This window comes from Lutjanus erythropterus, chromosome 15 (genome assembly GCF_056507025.1).
Source record: "Lutjanus erythropterus isolate fLutEry1 chromosome 15, fLutEry1.hap2, whole genome shotgun sequence".
NCBI classification, from domain to species: domain Eukaryota; kingdom Metazoa; phylum Chordata; class Actinopteri; order Lutjaniformes; family Lutjanidae; genus Lutjanus; species Lutjanus erythropterus.
The window spans coordinates 11,122,212-11,144,021 of NC_139331.1; positions in this window are offsets into that span (position 1 = coordinate 11,122,212).

Here is a 21,810-nt window from a genome sequence, read left to right on the forward strand (position 1 = left end):
CAAATAATACAAACTATCCCTTTAATTGTGCTTAATAAGGGGGTCATAAACTCATTGACACAGCAGAGTATCGAAGCAGACCTGCAGCATTTCCAAAGTTTGTCAGCAAGAAATCTCCTTTTCCTAGAAACCTGATTCTGCCTCCTGCCTCTCACTTTGTCATTGGGATTCTTCCTCCCTTCTTTGTTTACTCGCTTCCGTCATCCTGCTTTCTCTCTCTGTCCCTCTTCGCTCTCGTCGTATTGACTCTGCATAACAGTCCCAGATACCACAGCCTACTATTACTGACTGAGTCAACCATTACAGTCCAACCGTCTGCTCATTTGACCTACATCTACAACTGACTGACAGCTGTGAACCCAAGCTGGAGTTACATGCATTTGTATGCATGCGTGTTTCTGTGTTTATGTGCGTGTGTGTGTTGCCATACATTTATCCTTACATTGGCAGCCCAGAATAGCACTCATGACCCCGCTGTGCTCACGTGTGGAAGCTGCCATGACAAGTTAACATGACACTACATCATGTTAGCATGCTCTCTACACGGGCATCCTCAGCTGAGAGATGTCACAGATGACACTGTTTTGGTGTGGAATCGTCCAATTTTCTTTGTCCGCTTTCATCTTTGCTTTTGTCTCATTTGATCCGGCGCCCTTGTTCCTCGCGGACTTTCAACCCCCCGTGCTAAATACTCATCATTATTCTTCCATTCTCTCTCTCTGTGTCCTCTGTCCGCGCGAGTCATCCCAACAGAAGGACGGCGAAGGTTCAAAGTGACGGAGCGCACTGGAGGTCAGAGCGGATTGTGTCAACAGTGACGAATCGTCATGTTTGATGACGAAAATAAAGTCAAACAAAAGCACGAGGGAGGCAGAAAAAGATAGGACAAAAAAGGCAGAAGGAATAAAAGAATAAAAAAGAGACAGAAATTGAGAGAAAAGAGTGGAAGAAAGTGATCCACAGAGAGCAGGAGATAGAAACAGGCAGACAGGCATTATCAGGACGCATGCAGGGACTTGTTCCCTGCCCGGACAGAGGCTGGCAGCGTTAGTGAGTCCATCCTGCTAGGAGAATGAAAGCATCTGTGTCAGCCCACAGGCATCTGGTTGACATCGCAAAAAGCTGCATGACCACTAGGGACCTGTCTTTACAGTGTTGGCCTCTTTTCCTTGTTGTTCTCAATGGTAAGAACATGTTTTTGCGCATTCCCAGCAGTATGGGAGAGACCATATTTTTAGTGTTCAGTATGCTAGGTGCTGAAAAACATTTCAGCTTTCCAAAAACCACAGTGCTTTAAAGCATGTTTACAGTGGTCTACACCAGCACAGTCATCTGCTGAATATATCTAGCCAAAGAGGCTTACAAGGCTAGCAACATGCTGAGTCCAGAAGCTCTAACATTTTAAGCCTCAGATGAAATTCCTTCTACTCTCTGTATCGATCTAATGAATGAATGATCAAACAATTGTTTGATTTATGTAGCTCAGATTGCAACCAGTGAGGACAGTTTCTTGTTTCTTCATTTTTTTTTCTCCAGCTGGCCAGTTCAGCAGAAGGAGAAAAAAATGATGCGTGACAACTTGATGGATGGAGATAATAAAAGGTTTGCATAGGGCACTGCGGCATTCAAATGATCTCCGGTAGCCTACATAGCGTGCCATATAAATATATGTCTCAGCTTTGCTTTGTCTGCATACTTTCACAGCCATGTAGATGCAAGTAGTGCAATTGTGGTTGCACATGCTTTGACCCAAATGTGTGTAATCTGCTCAGTATCCTACGGAATATTATATAGATATTTGAGTTGGGCATGCTTGAGTTCCATATTGGAAATTTTGCCTGTATCAGGGTTTTTTTTTATTTGATTCTAAGCTCTTTAATTCTTGTTGTGTAGCTCTGCTTGAGATTAACCACTGGAAACCCAAGTCCATAGTAGCCTTAGTAGTTTAGCGCCTTGTGTACATAATAGTACACATCCAAATTGAAGTGTTAGGACACTTTCCTGATATTGGCTTTTAATGTTTTATTGTGGTTGACTTTCATTGTGAAAATTACACAATTCCATAAACAATCATTGAAAAGAAAAAAATCCCACCAAATGGGCACAGTAAAATCTCCCACCTCTTTGAGTCAAAGCCAACAAAACAACGAGGAAGTGAAGCTGTTGTAGCACTCCAGACTCCTTTAACAAAAACAGTTATTTTATCTTGCAAAACACTGGAGTCGCTGGTCTACCGCTGTCTCAGAGCACAGCCAGTAACGTTAGTCTGGATCCAAACTAACATGTCAAAACACCAAAGTCGCACAATAACACAAACAAACTAACGAATCAAGGCAGTGGTAGTCCATTAAGACCCATGCTGTGTGATGTAAAATTACTGTTTTATTCAAAGGAGTCTGGGTGCTTTGAAAAGAGCATATCAGTTCTCCTTCAGGAAATATCTATCTTCTTTGAACAGATCCAGCCTGTTCTCATTCCCAACTCCTCAGATACCAACGTTTTGCCACCAACCCTCCGCGACTCACACGTTCCTAAACCTACCCAAACTACGACCGTTTCACAGAGTTCATCAGGTAATAAAAATGCTTTCTGGCAACGTCTCATGCAGCTGTTAAAGGGTACCTTGTGCACCTGCATGAGACGCTGAGGGGCGGTGACAAAACACTGACACGTGACGGGTTCAGAAGAGAACGGGCTGACAGATGGGGCTGACTGTGGTCGCCGCTGAATGCCACCTGAACTGAGAACTGATTCTCAGGATTTCACCTAGATGTAAAACAGATTCTGCACAGTGGTTCCACATGATTTCCGCCATTTTCACAGCAGCCATGTGGACATGAAATCGTAAGGTAAACACAGGTGCTACCAATCATATTGATTAAGATCCCGGTCCATGTGGTGTAGCAGAGCCTTTCTAGGGAGCCAACATGCACAATAGCAGCACACTGACTCTGTCTGACCTGAAAAGAACAGAACCTTAATTAGTATCATTGGTAACACCTGTGTTTACCCTACTATTTCCAGTTAAAATGGCTGCTGTGAAGGAAAAAAAAGGCCCATTAGTTGTTCTTCCTGCTGCATTATCAGTTGCATTTCTTCATGGACATTGACCTAAGACATTTTTCTTTTGATATAGTATTTCTGGACACACTTCTTCAGTATAGATTTCACACCTTTAAATCTAGTAATGGGACTTCATTCGCTAATTCTGCATGCTATATGTTCCTGCTTTGAACTCTAAATTAACTGCAACATCTGTCGGAAACAAGAATCTGTTGTGTCCATTAGCGTTTCCTTGCTATGCACATTGTATTGCTATATATACACACCAATGACCCAATTTCCTTTAGCAACCTTATTGATTGCTAATGGAAATTGGGTTCATCTTGGACATCGCCTTTTGTTCCTTGAGGTATTTGTTATCTGATCAGTGTGATTTACATGCCTCTTTTTCTAGACGCTGCAATTCATTACAGTTAGCGAGTTCTTTGCAGTCCAATTACTATATTCTTTTCACTTGTGAAGCATTTCTCTCCAAGCCCGGATCTTGGCTGTACAAGTAAGGAAATCTCTGCATGCAGAGAGTGCTAAAAACCTGAGTGTGGTGATGAAGGCCATTGGAAAAGGGATAAGTGATTCAGCAGGCGGATCAATAGAGAAAGATCCATGCCTCCCAGCCGGCTCAATCAGACCCCCTGGGGGGTGAGAGAAACATTAGGAGACGGAAAGATGGACAGAGAGAGTGTGTGTGTGCGAGTGTGTGAGTATGCTTTCATTTAAGACTTGATTAGACCAGCAGAGAGAGAGAGAAAGAGAGAAAATGTGGATCTTTTGTCTTGGTGCTTTGGCATTTCGTTCTCAGCTGCCATGCCAATAAAGCACATTGTGCTGAAATGAATTATAATAAATTGAACTGAACTGAAAAGAATTGAGAAATAGAGACTAAGTGCATTGGGACGGGAGGGCTTTTTTTGTCATTTGATTTGATCTTGAATTTCATTTTCAGAGCTATTTCAAGAACGCAAATCAGATGCTTGACTCATCGGCTGAGTCAAAGCAATGACACAGTGCCCTTGACACAATGCTGAACTTCAACGCCGGCTTGCGCTCAGGTTCACTGAAGCCTGTTCTTAGTGCCCAAATTAGTGACTCTCCACAGCGGCTCATCCTGGAATCATCTGATGTGTGATTGATTAAAACAGAAGCCGGTGCAGCAGCAGCAGCACCACCGCTGCATTGATGTTAACATCTCTGACTGCTGGTGTGGATTTCAGCATTGACCTCTGCTGAGACGTGTAAGTCAACCCCATTGTCCTTGTATGACCGTCACACTAATGCCCCCAAGACAGTTCTGTTTAGCCCCCGACAAGCCAGCACACGCTGCAGCCCACCTCCCATCCAGCCAGCACTCACTCCGAGATGTTTTCCTTACTTGAATAATGTATCAATTTCTACAGAAACGGCAATGTTTGCATTTCTCCCTCCTCTCTCTCGCGCTCTCTTCCCCTCTCTCTGGATGGTTCTCCCTTTTCAGTCTGAAAATAGAGTGCAGAAGAAGGCTGTTGCTATGGTGATACATCCACTGGCGTTGCCCGGGACATTTTTAGCCACGCGATGCGCGGGGGGATTTAGCTCGCCTGTAACTTTCTGTAATTTCCATTCTAATTATATCACTCCTGCCTGCGCTGTGTGCCACCGCATGGGGTAAAACAGCAGAGCGCGGCTGGGTGAGGATCCTAGTCACTGCTCTCTCCGCTGCCCTCACACCACATTATGCGATAGTATCGTATAACATCACCATTCAAAGACGGAGGAAAGACAGGGACAGGGAGAGGGGAGTTTGTGCGTGCACGCTGGCTGCACCGGTATGTGAATGAGAAACGGGAGACGGAGAGAGAAAACTGCCAGAGCAAAAAGAGTAATGCTGCTGCTCCACTCTACATGACAGAAACGCTGGTTTTACAATGTCATATAAGACAGGAGTCTGTTACCACTCAGTGGACAAATCAAATGAGAAGCAAGCTGAGATTAGTTGGGGGCTCAGTTGACGCTTGCTGGACTTAGCAGAGAGGACCAGCAGGGGGTCTCAGCTATCACTAATCACCAGGCCTATCAGCTGTGCACATAATATTACACCTTTCTAATGCGCAGATTATGCTTAATACACCAATGAGAATACAAGATAAATGCATTTCTTTTCACCTTTTTTTTTCCATAATGGTATTCTGTATAAGCTAAACCAACATTTTTTAACTAATCAGAAGAAATCCACAGTTGAAACGTGGGGAATACAATTCAATTCAGCTTTATTTCCTTTATACTTCCATATAACTGAATATGGTCTTTTTTTATGATGACTCAACTTGCTAAAAGTAGGGAAAAACTGAACATAAAATATTACAGTTGTAAATGAAAAATATACTAACTGAAAATTCTACTGCACTAAATTGTTTTAAAAGGCAGGTCATTATTAATTGAATGCACATCTTTTTTCTTTGGAGTACTATCCTGCACATTTCAAATATTCTTCTTATTCTACATACTGTGAACTTTTTCACATCCTCTGGTGAATCTAATGCACATTTCTGCACAAAGTCTGCAGCTCTTTCATTTACATAACATATTGTACATATTTTATATTTTCATTTATTTATTATAGCCTAATATGGTCTTGCTATTCCAAGAGAACTTGCTTAATTAGGGAAAAATTTAACACAAAATATTACAGTTGTAAATGAAAAATATAGCAGCTGTGAAAGTTATAATGAGCTAAATGATTTTGAAAGGGAAGGATCACTAATACATTAATGCAGAACATTTTCTTTGTAAAATGTACATTTCAAATATTCTCATATAACTGTGAACTTTTGACATTGAATATACTTTTTCTACACAAACTCTGTACGGCTCTTTCATTTACATAACATATCATGCATATTCCTTAACATTTTATTATCAAATTTCTATTTATGCTTCTTGATTTGCAGTACTTGCTTTTTAGCTTTATATTTATTATGTTTATTTTGATGCACCAAAACTCAAAGCAGAGGAGGGGGTCTCTATTTCTTTCTTTTTTTTTTTTTTTCCCTGCATTTAAGTCTGCTTCCAGTGATCAGCATCTCACCACGGTCCCTGGTGTGCATTACTCTTCTATACTTCAGATAAAGATATGTCAGTGATAAAACATCTGCACTCTGTGACCAGCTGCCCTGAACTCAGTAAGCAATCACAGAGTTGGAGGCGACATAACCAAGCTGTAAAGTATCAGTGTGCTTCCAGCAAACTGTAGGTCAGATTATTGAAGAGCTTCAGAAACCCCGTAACTCCACACCGTCTCTTTTCTTTCCCAACTTTCTAAAATCACCAATCTGACATTCACACCTATTTCATACTGTGATTGGCCACCTGTCTGTCTGAAAGTGTGGGGCGTTTTTCCACCTTGCCTTCAAGTGTAGCTATGATGAATCTAGCCATTATCGCTAAAACTGGTTAAGAACCAAGATACAAGCACTTAAAATGGTTAAGAACCCAGATATAAGGGCCAAAAATGGATAAGAACCCAGATATAAGCACCACAAATGGTTAAGAACCCAGATATCAAGACTAAAAATGGTTAAGAATCCAGATATAAATGATAAAAATGATTAGAAACCCAGATATCAATGCTAAAATGGTGAAGAAATCAAACATAATTGCTAAAATTGTTAAGAACCTCGCTAAGAACCCAACTACGCATTGGACAGCATGTTCCTTTCAAGCATACTGCAGCATTAAGATCAACAAGAGCAGACGATCATTTGCGTTTTGGCAAATGGGGTCATCCATCCAACTTCAGTCCTGAGTTTTCCCACTGCCTTCAAACTAAAAGACTGGATCGAAACCTTTCAAGACTTAAACAGCACTTTCACATTTAGCTTGTATGTAGCTTGCTAAATGTGGTACTTGTCTTTCCTTTTGTTTCATCTGACCTTGTCCTGAAGATAGACATGAAGAGGTAGCTGAGAGAGTGAAAGTTAGGACTTCAAGGGCACTGTTGGTATTGAAAAAATATACTCTTGTATTTGCAAGCCACTTACTACATGTACTTGAACAGCAGTATCAGCCAACTGTGATAAGAGGAGTTTTATTCCAGGAAGAAAAAGAGACACTTACACTTATCAAATGTTTTATTGCACCAAATGAAAGCATTTAACAGAGAACAAAAGTTAAGAAAACACAGCAACATGGCCTTGGTCATTTTCATCTGTGGACACCGTTTGTCTCCGCTTCCACTTTTGTCTTCCAGGTGTCGATCATCCCATGAACCACCACAGCGATAATGACTCGGTGGGGCAGAGCAGGGAAGTATTTACCAAAGTGAGGGATTATTCAAAAAAGTGTTGCCTTTAAATTATTCATGCACATCAAAGGCCTTCCTTATTGGACCTCATGAATAAACCAAAGACTCGGTCAAGCTCTGTGTTTCACAGCCGAAAAAACCTGGGGAAAATATTTAAAGTTATCAAAATAAAAGAGAAGTAGACAGAGGGAGGAGAGTAAAAGCAAAAGCGGCATAATAAATAGGACATCTCAGATCTCAACAGTTCTCACTGAAGTCGACAGATCAAGTTGTTGAAGCTGTTTAAGTGTCCAGAAAAGTTCAATGAAGCATGTTTAGATGTGTAAATGTGGAAAATATATCCTGCTGCATAATCAGAAAGCTAGAAATAGAGAGCATGCTCATCATTGAGTCGTCTTTCTAAACTGAAGCATACGTAAGGGAATGGAGGGCCTGACTGATGCAGCCATTCCCTTGTTGACCACGACATCTTGTATTTCCTAGTGTCATTTTACGCTCCATTAGGGCTGCTGATGTTCATTAAAGATGACTGCCCTTCAGCAAAAGTGGCATCACAAACTAATTACAACTTTCAGCGGTCAACGCCCCAAACCGTCATTCACTGTCATGGTGCCTTAAGAGAGAAAAACCAAGAAGTGGCTCAGGATATCAGCTAGAATTATGTCGCATGGGTAGACACACTGTTTCAGAGTTTGTTGAGAGTCAGAGCATCTGCACCTTAGTGAAAAATGAGACGGGCTTTTGTTTTGAAGTTCAACAAGTGCCCAGTACAGGAAACACTTCAGTTAAGCAACCATCACCAGCCCTGCTGCATCTTTTATTTCAACATATCCTGCAGGTAAAAGGTCCTGTTTTTAATTATTCATTATTAATTGCATCAAAGCTATAAGGTTGCAGGGAAGCTTTCCTGACATAGCCACTCTCAGTGATCCATTATCTAATTTCCTGCATTATCTCAATCCCCCTCATGGATGCTCATTTACTCACTTGGGATGAAAAACAATTATTAGAAACCGAACTGCTTGTATTATTCCTCCTGTAAATTGTTTTTTATTATTTTTGGCCTTTTCATACCCTTATCGGGAGGTCTATAGAGAGATGACAGGAAATGAGGAAGAGAGAGATGTGGGATGACATGCAACAAAGAACTGGGGATGTTCAACGGATTCTCATTTCAACTCATCACATCCCATCGTGTGATACTGAAGCAGAAGGTACCCTTTGACTGCTGTATCTGACACGGTCAGGAAGTTGTTTTTAACATGTGATTAATGTTGTGAAAGAGTCGCAGTTTGGTTAGGTTTAGGCACAAAAACCTACCTGGTTGACAAAAGTCACATGACAGTGTTATGCAATAACATAGACCTACACCCAATCAGAGCAACAAAACGGACAAATAGGACAAAAATGGTGGTTGTCTGTTCGCAATCTTTCTCTTATCACAGTTTAAGAGTAGACAAAAGTATGTTTTTTTGTGAAAAAAGGCTATGTCGTGACAGATTCATGTTTGATCTGTGCTGCCTAGTTTGACAGATTGAGTTTAGAGAGTCTGAGGCATTGAGTTGGACGGACCCGCTGACTGGACACAAGCAGATAGACTTACAGCCAATCGGAGCAGCAGAACATGTGACATTGTGACTTATCAGTCAATCATCGTATTAAATAAACAGTTGTGATTGGCCCGACTGGATCCGAAGCTGGTGGAGTTCAGTCTAAATGGAAGTGGGGGGCAAACATATATCTGCCAGAGCAAATGAAAACATGAGCTCGACTGATTATGTGGTTCCCAGGATAAACAAGATTAGATAGAAGCAATATATCAATAGAAGCACTATTGAAGAAGTCAGAGGATCAGTTGCCACAGTTCATCCTCGGGGGAGCATGAACTATTCATCCAATAGCTGTCTAAATACTTCACACAAAACCACAATTGACAAACACATGGTGGCGCTAGAGGACAAGACGCGGGATCACCAAAGCCAGTATGGTTCATCCGTTGGGCACCATGAATGTCTATCCAAAATTTGTGCCAGCCCACAGGCCAGATACAAAGATACATCACTGGATAAGTGAAAACTTTGGCCCAAGAGAAAAAGTCAGGGGATCACCAAAATAATTAGACTACTTCCCCTGGGGATTTTGAATGTCTGTATAAAGTTTAATGGCTGTGTGCCGAGTTAACAGTGAGCTAAAGCTAAAGATTACAGTGTTGAAGAAACTAGTAATACAACCTGCAGCTTAAATTAATTATGAATATTTTTTTTATTAATTAAGCAACAATGGTGCCATGCTTTGTTCTCAACCCCAACGATGAAGCGTTTTTAACTTGCTACGTCTCCGATTTGCGTGTCATCTCCAATGGCAACTGCAGCCAAGGCTCATGGATACTGTAGTATTTAGACCCGCCACGACAAACTGATGGACATCCATGTGCTAGATGTTTAGATGTGTCACAGGAAAAGTGAAAACTTTGACCTGCTGGAGGCACTTGAGAAAAAGTCAGGGGATCACCAAAATCATTACACTACATCCTCTGACTTTCAGTGTCTCAAAGTTGAATGACAATTCATCTGTCCAGCTGATGAGACATTTGCATCTGAGCCAAAGTGGTGGATCGACCAACATCCCCAGACCCATGCTGCTAGCGAGGCTTTAACAGTGGAAAAAACAAAACTGATGATTCACTGGGAAATTCATATTCTCATCTTTCTGTTTTCAACCAAATTCTGGTTGTGTCCAGACGTCCCTTTTAGGAAAGTTTTTCTTTTCAGATGCACACATGCTGCATCACTTCTGGCACTAATCATATGCTGTAACCACACTCTACATGCCATTTCTTAAGAGAGACTAACTTTCCTCTATGGGTCAGCGTTGCATGAATCCTTCTTCCCTCTGTCTCTCTTGTTGTTAGCCCTGCACACATTTGCTGTAGTGTGTCTGACCCAGTTTTTCCAGCCAGTACAAAAGATGGTTAACATGTGTCAGCTTGTGCAAACAAGTTCCCTGTGCCTTTAAATACCCCTCTATTCATTTCTAGCACATGAATGACCTTTTTTGCATGCTGCTTTTTGCTTTTGGCAAAGTCTGGTTTTGAATTGGCCTATGACAAACATACAATATTAATTGAATCACTTGGCCTTCTTCTGTTTAACACTAGTTAATGTAGGTTTTAGTATTTTATTTCACCACTTTCAGCTTCAGTGTGAAGCTAATGCAGATTTTATTCTTGGATTTTGTCTATTTGTGTCTCTGGCAAACAGCCTTGTGTCTTTCTCTGTGAGTTAACATTAGCAGTGCTAAACAGGGCTAGCCAAGTATTATTATTAGTGCCACTAACATAACTCCCAGTGCAGCAGTTAAATGATGCATTTTGCTTGCTTTATCAGTTGAGAAAATTGTAACACTTTATTTGAAGGAGTTTGCATAAGATTGTCGTTAAACTGTCATACCCATGCCATGAAAGCTGTCATGAACATGAAGGAGTCTTTATGACTGTTGTGTCATTAATTAATAATGTTTTGTTTTTGTTTTTTTTGAAAAGTTGACATTGTTTGATATGTCTTTATGATGGCAACTTGTCATTAACCAAAACAACATAACCTGCCAATGTCTTTGTCATGACAGTTTGGTTTTGACACTAGCTCTCATAAGACTATTATAAGTGTGTCATGAATGTTTTGACCTCAAGTAAAGTGGTCCATTTTGGACTTGTCACTTTGCTTAATTACACTTTTATTTATTCATTTTTTTAACATGACCAGAACAATGTCCAGGACTTTAAGAGAGTGGTACCATTTGGACTTGTCATAAATATGTCATTAAATGTTATAAGGCCACTTTGAAGACAAATTAAAGTATCTATGTGAATTAACTTACAGAGTTACTTTATGGACAGACAGCAGTGAGCTGACAGCAACGGTGTAATTTTCTTGCTGGGTTTGGCTTCTGGCGCCCCGGGGCTCAGCTAATTAGGTGGCTAGCTCCACGGCTAACCAAGTTAACCGGCTAACACCAGTTACAATTAACAGCAGACAGACTTTACCAACAAGTAAACTAGCTTACTGCTGTCTGTCCATCAGCTAACACTGTAAGCTAAATCACCCTGATACTGTACTCTGCTGTCAAACTGGCCTTATATCATTTAATGACACCTTTATGACAAGTCCAAAATGGACAACTTTACTTAAGGTCAAGGGAAATATTCATGACCTGCTGATAATGGTCTCATGACAGCCAGTGTCAAAACCAACCACACAAAGACAGCATAATGTAATGGTTAAACATAAAGCTACACTGTTTAATAATGTCAATTTGACATGACAAAGACAATGACAGGTCATGCTCTTGGTTAATGTCAAGTTGTCATAGCCAAGACATTTTGGGCTTGATTAATTACAAGCTATCACAAAGACATCTCAAACAATGGCAACTTTTAAAAATGACACAATTGAAAGAATAGCACTTAACATAAATAACAACTTAAATGATAAATAATAATATAATGTATTGTATATAATCTATCAAATCACAACTTAACATAAACATCTGTAAAGACATGACAGGTGTCCTAGCATTGTTATAATAGTGTCTTATTCAGATCCCTTTAAATAAAGTGTTACTGAGAAAATTGTGACAATTTTGAACATTTGTTCTAAGTACTTCATACCATGCATAGCAAGGTGGGTATATATATATCAAGCATTTACAGCGCGCTCCACTGATCATCATCCTCACTTGGCCTCTCGCGGTGTTGGACTGAATATTGCATATACAAATGTCCTTTGTAAGAGGCTGCACACACTAGCAAATATAGAACACTGCAGTATTTGGATTTAGCACAAGAGTGAAATCAATAGGATTCTGGACCCCCTACCCCCTCTTTCCCAGTCTTTTTGTGTGTGTCTTTCTCTCACACACACTCTCCTCTCTTTCTCTCTCTCCATCTTCCTCAATCCCCCCCCCCCCCCCCCCCCACGATTGGAGGCAAAGCAGGCCGGCTCAGTTCCATGGGAGGGCCTCTCCACAGCAGATAATGGTCCATTCCACTCATTTTGGCTTCCTTTTATTTGTTCACATCAACATCAAAGCCTGGCCGTTTCCTCCGCTGGGGAGCGGGGCTTTAAGTCTTTGACTGATCTGCCTCGTTCACTCGTAGCGCTGCCCTGGTGATGTCCATCCCTCATCGCATGTGCGGCAAACAGACACACATACAAAGGCATTTACACATACATACATGTTAATACACACTCCCACACAGGGGAGAAGGAGCTGCACTGACACACATGTGAAGGAAGCCTCAGCATCCAGAGTAAATGAGGTTCTTCCCTTTATTGAGGCTTGGATACACTGTGGCATACTGAATTTACAGGCATGGCTCCAAAACTTTTTGAAACCATGGTACCCTTACCTACTGATTTTTCAACAGGATTAATTGAAATACTATAAGTGAAATCACCTAAACAAAAAGGTGTCAGCAATTTTGTTTTGATGCAGATTTGAACACTACATAAGTGCTACATAAATGTATTTCTTTTGTTCAGAAGTTAACAAGTTTACATCTCATTTTCATTCCAGACAAAAAACGTGCACACCAAGGTAGTATAACAAGATTTTGACACAGTTCTGATGATTGATTGATTGATTGGTCTCCAGAAAGTGCTGTTCATGTGCACATGGAAAACTCTTGTGCGTTACACTGGCAATGGTGAGCTGTTGTCACCAGTCTTAGCTGCAGCATAATAGTTGTAAAGTTGAAGGAGCTACATCAGGTGCTCCTGGTTCTGAAAGTCGTGTCCATTTTTACCATAGTCAGTGTTGTGTGACTCACAGTTGAAGCACTTCTATGGCTTTGCTTTCGCCAAGAAACATCCAATCAGAGACCTTCAAGTTCAAAGGGTAAACTACAAGCTAACAATTACTGTGTTGAGAAAAGTAATAACACAATCTGCAGCTTTTGAATTCTGGATCAATTTTTGATGACTCCAACATCTTTGTTGCCATGTTTTGTCCTCCACTAGGGTTGGGTCAGTGAAGCATCACAATGGATGATGATATCGTTGCTGGGTCTTAAAGGGTCTTTGTCTCAACATCACATGTCTGTAAACTGATGTAGTGATGTAGTGCAATGACCAGCAGCAACAGCTTCTTTTTATTTTCCCTCCCACTTGTCAAAAATGGGACATGGGCAGCAACTCTATGGAAACTCTGAAGGGCAGCACCACCTCAAATACAGAGGGCTTTTAAATCCTGATCTTGTAATGACAGAGGGCTCAGTGGTCAATGACTGTCAGCCATTGCGATGGAACATGGATCATCCATGGGCCCAACCCTGAAACAATGAAACATTTTAAATTTGCTACAGCTCTGATTTGCCCCTCTGACTGCAGCCAAGGCTTACTGGTACTGTAATATTTAGATCCACCATGCCAACCTAATGGAACAAACTGCGCAGATCCGATTGCTATTTGTTCAGTACTGGCCAAAATCACTTGAACGGTTATCAGGGGTTAAAAAAAAAAAAAGAAAAGCAACATAAAATCCATTATGATCCATTAGCCTAAACTATCATGGCAGTGCTTAACTAAATTTCCAGGGACATGCTGTAAAGACAGATGTGTCACAGATGAGCAGCATATGTCACGTGAACAGTAGCTAAAATGTGAGAGGGACCTGTTAAGCAGCGCCATCATCATATCAGCTGTGTGGAGTAATTTTAAGTTCAAGAAAGAAAAAGGCAAAAACGCTGATTACGGTTTATGCATTTATTTAAATTTCATTTTGAATATTTGAATGGTGTGGGCCAATCAAAACTGCCGCTAAAAGTTCTGTGTGTGTAAACAGCAGTGTTGCAAAACTGAGTCATGTTGTGAACCGTGCATTTCTTCCTCCATGGGAGCAGAATTTTTGTTTCACAGTTTGAGCGTGATGTTTTTAGATGGCTAGGTTAAGCAACAGCATAGTTGTTTAAGAGAGGGGTGTCAAATTGTTATCAGTGTCTGCTGATACTCAAGGTTGCAGACAAACATGAAAAAGCGGTAGCATGCTATCCCAACAAAAAACATGATTTCTCATAAACAAAGCTGAAATAATTAAAACTGGTGCCCACGGGATTGTTACCTTGTCTGGGAGAGGATGTTAAGTGACATTGAAGATACTGAGGATTGAGGATATTGCTTGAAGAAAAATTCATAGAGAAAATACTCAGCCCCAGTCCTAAATAACTACGCCGCTCTTAAGGAATCTCATATCTATCAAGAACAACAGTGTTGTTTATCTATTACTGTAATAAACAACAACTTCAGAAACAGTCTACTTAAATCCCTGCTTGTTTCAAATATCTTGAATATGGGTATTTTATCATGAAACAAGTGAATTTCCTGGAGACTGTCAGCATGGCAAAATAATTTGACTTAAATTTCAAAGTAAGCTTGATAAGCCTGAACACCAGATAAAAACATGTGCTGCGCTTATCATCGTTGTCCGTGTGGTTGTTAAGTTTGCCTCCGGAAAGTGCTGTCCAAGGGCTTAATGTATGAGAGGTCCATTCTTAAACCGCCCCCCCCCCCCCCCACCACCCCCACCCGCTCATGCAATCACACACACTTACACACTCATATGGATGCAGAAGGCACAATGGCACAAGATCAATTCCTGATCAGACGATTGGAGCTCCTTCTCTTGGCTTTCTTCAGAAGTCAACCTCTCCAGCTTTCTCTTAATTGGCCCCTAATCTCTTCTTTTCCGTCTTCTCTCTTTCCCTCATTTCCACTGGCTCTATTCTGTCTGTCTGGATATCTGTCCTCTTTCTGTCTTCCTGTTTCTCTTTTTGCCTGTCGTCTGACCACCCCCATCTCTTCCCCTGCGTCTCCTGACACTGCTCCTAATTAGAAAACACACAGGGGCCATTAGCGCAGACCTCCAGCCGACGCCTCTCCCTTTATCCATTCATGCCCTCCCCTCTGTCGCTATCTCTCCATCTCTGCCCTCCTTCTTTCTCTGTTGTTGGTCAAAAGTCGCTTTGTGTGGGACCCGTTAGGCGAACAAAGGCAGCGGGCTGCAGCGGTGCTCAGAAAGGTCACAGTGATGTACGGCCCTCGGCGCTGCCGCCAGGGTCAGGCCCGTCTCAATGGGGACGCACTTAACGCTCACACAGCCAAAAGCATTATGGCATTTTGAAGGAAATGCATGTTGTCTTGGCTCTGCTTAAAGGGGAATATCACTAAATGGAAAAAGTAAGAGGTTTTCCTATTGTTAAGTAAACTTCACTGGTTATCAAAACATGGGCAGCTTGCTCCTACGGGTTGAAACCAAACATTATCTCCTCAAAGTGTCACTTTCAGCATGATGAGTTTGGAAGCTTATATAACAACTACATATGACACAAAACTAGCAGAGCAGTGCAAAAAGGAAATGTCCCACAAACAGAAAAGGTAGTCAAAGAGCTGTGACAGTCATATTCTCCATTTTGTCCAGAGCTACATCTATAAATATGCTACATAAAACACTTGTTTCTGTTCCCTGTTTTCTTTGTAGAATACATGTTGGAGGAAACATAACGGTCGCCTGGAATATGTTCATTGGCAAGGTTGTTTTCCCATTCAGGAAGTGTCATAATGAGGAGGACAGGGTGGACGGTGGGCGGACAAAGCTGTGACACTGGAGGCAGGAGTTCAAAGCTGCCACAAACGACCTGGATTAAAAGGTTGGTTTTGTGAAAAGTCACCCCTATGGTTAAGGTGTGGTCAGATTTAGGTAATAAAAAATGTCTCGGTTTAGGGAGCCTTTGCGGTCGTGGCTGAAAGAAGAAATACTAATGTTGACTGTTGAAGACTCGCAGTGGCGTCTTTGACTCCATCCACCCACTCTGACCTCCTTTGTGGCTTGACTAAGGTTAGGAAAGGTTCGTGGTTTTGGTTAAATATTGAAAAGTAAACACAACCCGTCTCATGCCTCAAGTCAATGTTTACACTTAGAATCCCTAACTTTAATGTGCTTTAAGTTGCCTAAACAAATTGTACATCATGCGTTGTTACAGATATTGCAGAGAAAACTAAATAAGTTGGCACTGAATGTTTCCCAGACATTTTCTCGTTCAGTGTGAAAATTTCTGTTGGCAATGAATAGTTTGTAGGTACATTGAAGGCCAAATTAATCTGCTGTCAGGAAGCAAAAAGTGAGCTGTGGGCGCATGTAAACATAGTTGGAATATCAAATGTATTAAAATTACATTTTGTGGCAGGGTCCCTATATAGACAGGGTCTCAAGATAAGGTAAGATTGCTGACATATTGTTTGTTGACATTTGCAACTACTTGCCACACAGTATACTTTATTGCTGTCTTTAACACAGCCTTATATGGGTTAGATGTATGTGCAGTTGATGATGAAAGTAAGGAACGAAGTTTTACAGGCTGCATACAGTTTTTTAAGAGTACTTGATTACTCAAGGACTTTCAAGGCACCTAAACCAAAAACTTCCAGACACTTGAAGACTTTATCAAAACAACTAAATTGTTACTGTAAATGCAACTGCGAAAAATAAAGTTTGAGAAGTTGCTTCATTCCCACAGCAATCAGTGTCTATTGTTACTTTGTTTATCTTCCAAGCTGTTCATATTAACTTTAATTGTTTGTTTTGATCATGATTATTTTATGCTCAGTAATTTTGGTGCCCTGACAACAAATGACGACACGAGTGTTTCATTTCAAATATGAAAAATATTTTTGTTTTACGTGAGTAATTGTGTAGATCAGTGTTTCACAACATTTCACACTGTGTACCACTTCAGAAAATACTGAGCTCTCCAAGTGAAACTACTACTGAAGACATTTACTTTACTGGTGCTTTTTAAATCACCACCATCGCATGTAATCATTTCCCTCTCATCCACTTCATTTTTAACATGGCTGCTTGAAATATTCTCCTTCTGGTCTGCTCTTCTCTTAATAATTTTTTATGTTTGGAGCCATGATTGCAGTGTTTTCACGCCATCCATTTTCAGTCTCTACATTTCACCTCCACTCACCAACACAGTTTAGCTCGCAAATACGGGTGATCAGGCTGATATTAAAACAAAATTAGAGGAAAGACAGAACTTATTTTAAAATGCATTTCAGCAATATCACACTTTATATGTTTTCATTTGAAATTTTGTAGTATTTTGATAGTATCATATGTTTTAAAGTAACTTATTTCATTTTTAAAAAGTATTTCTGACATTCCTCCACATATCACTAGAGGCAGCTCACATACCACTGTCAGTACCACAGTTTGAGAATCTAGGGTGAAGATGAAACACCAGATTATGTTGAAAATAAAACTTTTATCAAAGAGCATATTCAAATTCAAATAACCTTGAAAACATAACTGTAATGATTAAGAATTTTCAAAACTTTCAAACCCTGCTTTTAGGAAACAGAATTGAGAATAGCTTCACGGCTACAAGCCCCACCTGCAGCATCTCAGAAGCATTTCAATAGCGGAGCATTTTGCCTGCCTGATTATGTTTGCTTGTTCGGATTTTGTTGATTAAGTCCGCTTTTCTTGCTCTTTGCGCTTCTACCATGGATAAGCAGGCTACATGGCTAAATAGTTTCTTTTCTGTCTGTTTATGATCGTGAGTTTGAACAAGGTCTTTTATTTTGAAAATTGACCGGATTCACCCTGCCTTTTCTGGACTTCCTGCCCGTTCAACCTGCTCTGTGCTAATCTGTCAAAAATACGGAGTGGAGCACCAAGCTGCTTCTGGGACACGTCTGAATCTTCTGGTGGAATCGCAAGCACTGTGTAGACTGGTCACGGATCGCTCAGACTGTCGCAGTGCAGCCGAAATGTGGCGCAGCCATGTCTGGTGGAAATTGCGGGTAATAGTAACCTGAAACACCAGATGGATTGTTACACAGAGTGATCTGGGAAGTCATCCATAGAGACTGTTTGGAAAAGGGTGCTGCTTTCCAAAAAAAAAAAAAAACTTGTCAGGTGATTGGCAGGCATCTGTCATGTCTAACATGGTCTGACTTTAACCAATTGGATCAGCTTACCGAACTGAAGCCAAAGCTGGCCGGAAGAAGAGTGAAAACATCTTCTCCATGGAGAAAAGCCTTCAGTGTTGTTCTTTGCTCTTCTTTCAATGAAGAAAAACTCCCCAGTTCTGATATAACTGATGATATCATAATATCTACGCTAGCCTCTTCAGTTTTTTGTTCAAGACGAGTCTTGCTGTCTGTGCATCTAAAACCATGACTGTAGCTGCCAGTAATCCATCCGACCATGCTGAATGGATCAGTTTGTGCCCACACCTTGCGGACACAAATGGATAGCTTGGAGCCTGGCAAGATGGGTTCTTGCATGATCTTGTGATCTTGCAAATCCAGCTGCCTCACAGCGTATATAGATCAAGTGTATTTTTAATTGAGTGACTTAGATACCAGTGGTCTGACCCACTTGCTGAAACCAACTGAAACACCTCTCATCCCCGGGAGAAATTCATCCTACCTCACTCACCCACATGAAAGTAAATGGTGGTGTAACAGGTTGATATATACAGTAATGATATAATCCAAAAAAGATCACAGCACTAATGGGAGAGCGGCATCTACTACAGTGGTTGCTGTGTATCTGCAGCCCCTCAATTAAAAATGCAAGTTTGTGAATTCCTCCACCTCTGAGTTACAGTGGCACAAGGTTTCTCTGGGACACTGCTGGTCCCTAACAGAGCTTGTGTTTCTATGAAACTGTACAGCGTGTAGGAAGACGTGCTGTTTAAAGTGGACGCATTCATTGTCCTTTCTCTTGTGAATGGCTCTCTGTGTCGTGTGCTCTGTAAGTGATATTTGTGTTAGGCTGTGCGGCTTGTATCAGGGCTCCGGAGGACCAAGAAAATTGAATCCCATTAGTGTTCTATTCAGCCTGTGTCTTCTGGATGTGTATACAGCGCTATCTGAGCTGTGAGATTTGCTCCTCTGTGAGCCTGTGCATGAGAAGCATGTCAAACTAGCCAGCTATGTTGAAGTGGGCTCAAGTGCATTACACTGTAAAAAAAAAAAAAAAGCCTCACACAGGACTTAAGTATAATCTAATCTCCTCTCAATAATTTCATGTAAATACACAACTTTTGCTCTCAAGTTACTTAAACTTGAAATTTCTTGTAATTATTTTAAGGATGCTTCAGAACTCATAAACATTAATTCTTCTAACTTCTAACTCATTTGAACTATTTTATATATTGTTTATACTGATTAACAGTAGTTAAATATGTAGACAAATGGAAGATATTTTTTTTAAACTACTCTTGTTTTGTAGGTCAAATTTTAATCTGCAAAGTAAATAACTACAGCTATTAGATAAATGTTGGGAAATACAACAAAAGTATGATGTTGTTAAGTAAAAAGTACAGTATTCTGATATGCTGCAGTGAAGGAGAAGTCAAATAACAGAAAATTGAAATATTTCAGTAAAGTGCAAGTATCTTGAAATTATACTCAAAAACAGTATGTGATTAGTATTGCAATATAGAGTAAAAATGGCTTTTCTACATTTTAAACTTTGATCACTGATATTAAGTATTGGCCAAAAAATATAAAAAGTTTTCAACATTTGAAAAATGTAGCTTATTTAAAATATATCTAGGGAATGTTGGTATCCACGTGCTGATTAATGTAGCTATGTGGTAAATAAAGAAAATGCATAACTGTTTGACTGTAGTGCAAAAAAAAATGCAATTGTACTAAAACACTATTTTCTGTTTTCTTACTTTGAATATATCAAATAGGTTTTATAGCTTAAGGTACAGTGTTCAATCAGCTTATTAAGTTTCTAAAGAAACATAATCAGCATATTAGCAGACTTCCCAGAATGCGTTGTTGGAGAGTTAAACCTCACCTGAGACCTTTCTATTTTATACTGTACCTTGAAGAAAACATAATGTAATTAGTGTAGGGGTTAATTGACTAGAAAAGCTTATTTGTTTTTGATTCATTTCAAATCATTCACCTCAACATGTCTTTTCAAATTCAGGGAACTTAAAAATTTAAGTTAATTTTTTTTTTAAGTTTAAACAAATAGTTTTTCACATGTTTTCTGAAGTACAACTTAATTAGTTTCAAGTTTATTTGACTAGAAAAGTTGATTTGTCTTGAATCTTAACAAAATTAGCTCAACTTGCCTTTTTAAAATTAGCCAATTTTTAAATTTTAAGGTAGTCTGGATGCTAACTTTTTAAAGTTGCAACAAATAGTCTATTTTTACAGTGTACTGTACATTGTGTGTGTGGTTATGTGGCAGCGCACACACAGCCTTGACCCTGCCTGCATTGTGTGAGTGGTACATCTGTCCGGCTCCTGTTGCCGATGCCGCAGCTCCTGGTCATTACAGCAATCACATGTTAGATTTATGCCGCCGCCTGATGTTTCATGGCTTTATAAAAGGAGATGAAAGTGGATCTCAATGGCTGGAAAGTGAGGGATGGAGGGGGTGAGTGAAAGAGGAAAGAACAAAAAATAAAAGAGAATAAAAGAGGGAGAGAATCCAGTGATGTCCTTAGCATGATGCCATGTCATTAAATAAAAGCTTTTCATGAGCCAGCAATGAAAATGGACTATTACTCCTTAAGTAATCCTTGTGTAAAAGAAGAAGGAAACACAGGCAAATAAATTTTTAAAAATTGGCGTGGGTGACATCAGGAGCAGTTAGAGGCTAAACCAGTATTGACCCCCAGATATAATGCACACACACACACACACACACACACACACACACACACACACACACACACACACACACACACAGAGGCATACTCAACCCCCGCCCCAGCCCCACTCCACTTTCCTCGGCTCCAAACGGCAGATGGAAGGCGTCATTACTGCTGCAGCTCTGGGAATGACAGACACACACTCATTCACACACACACACACAAACACACATAGATTAGGGATGGATCCGAATCTGAACACGTTAGTTGGGAAAGGACAAATAATGCGATGGAAACAGATACTTCTTCCATCAGAAATTGCTTTTTATTATCGGGAAAAAGTCAGCTTTAATCATTTGCTGATTTAATTCACCAAGATCATTCCTTCCAACTGAAGGAAATTCTCACATACTTGTATATCTTTATTGTAGAGTTTCTATTTCTAATGCAAAACAGAATCTTTCAGTATGAAGCACTTTTTTAGTTTCTTATTTTTCAATATCCCCCAGTCAAATGGGAGGCAGTGGTGGGTTTCACATTATTCATAAAACTTATTTTAGTTAAAAATAAAAAAGAGCTTGAGGTCAATGAAAACAGCAGAATGAGGATTATGTGAAAATACATTTCATACTTAATTATATGAGATTATTATATCATTATTATATTTTGATGATTTGTAGGCATTGCATTGCCAAAGAATATTAGGTTAGAAAATAAAACTTTACCCCACTTTAATGTAGGACTGTGTACTGGAAGGAATCTGGGATATTATACGTATTACAAC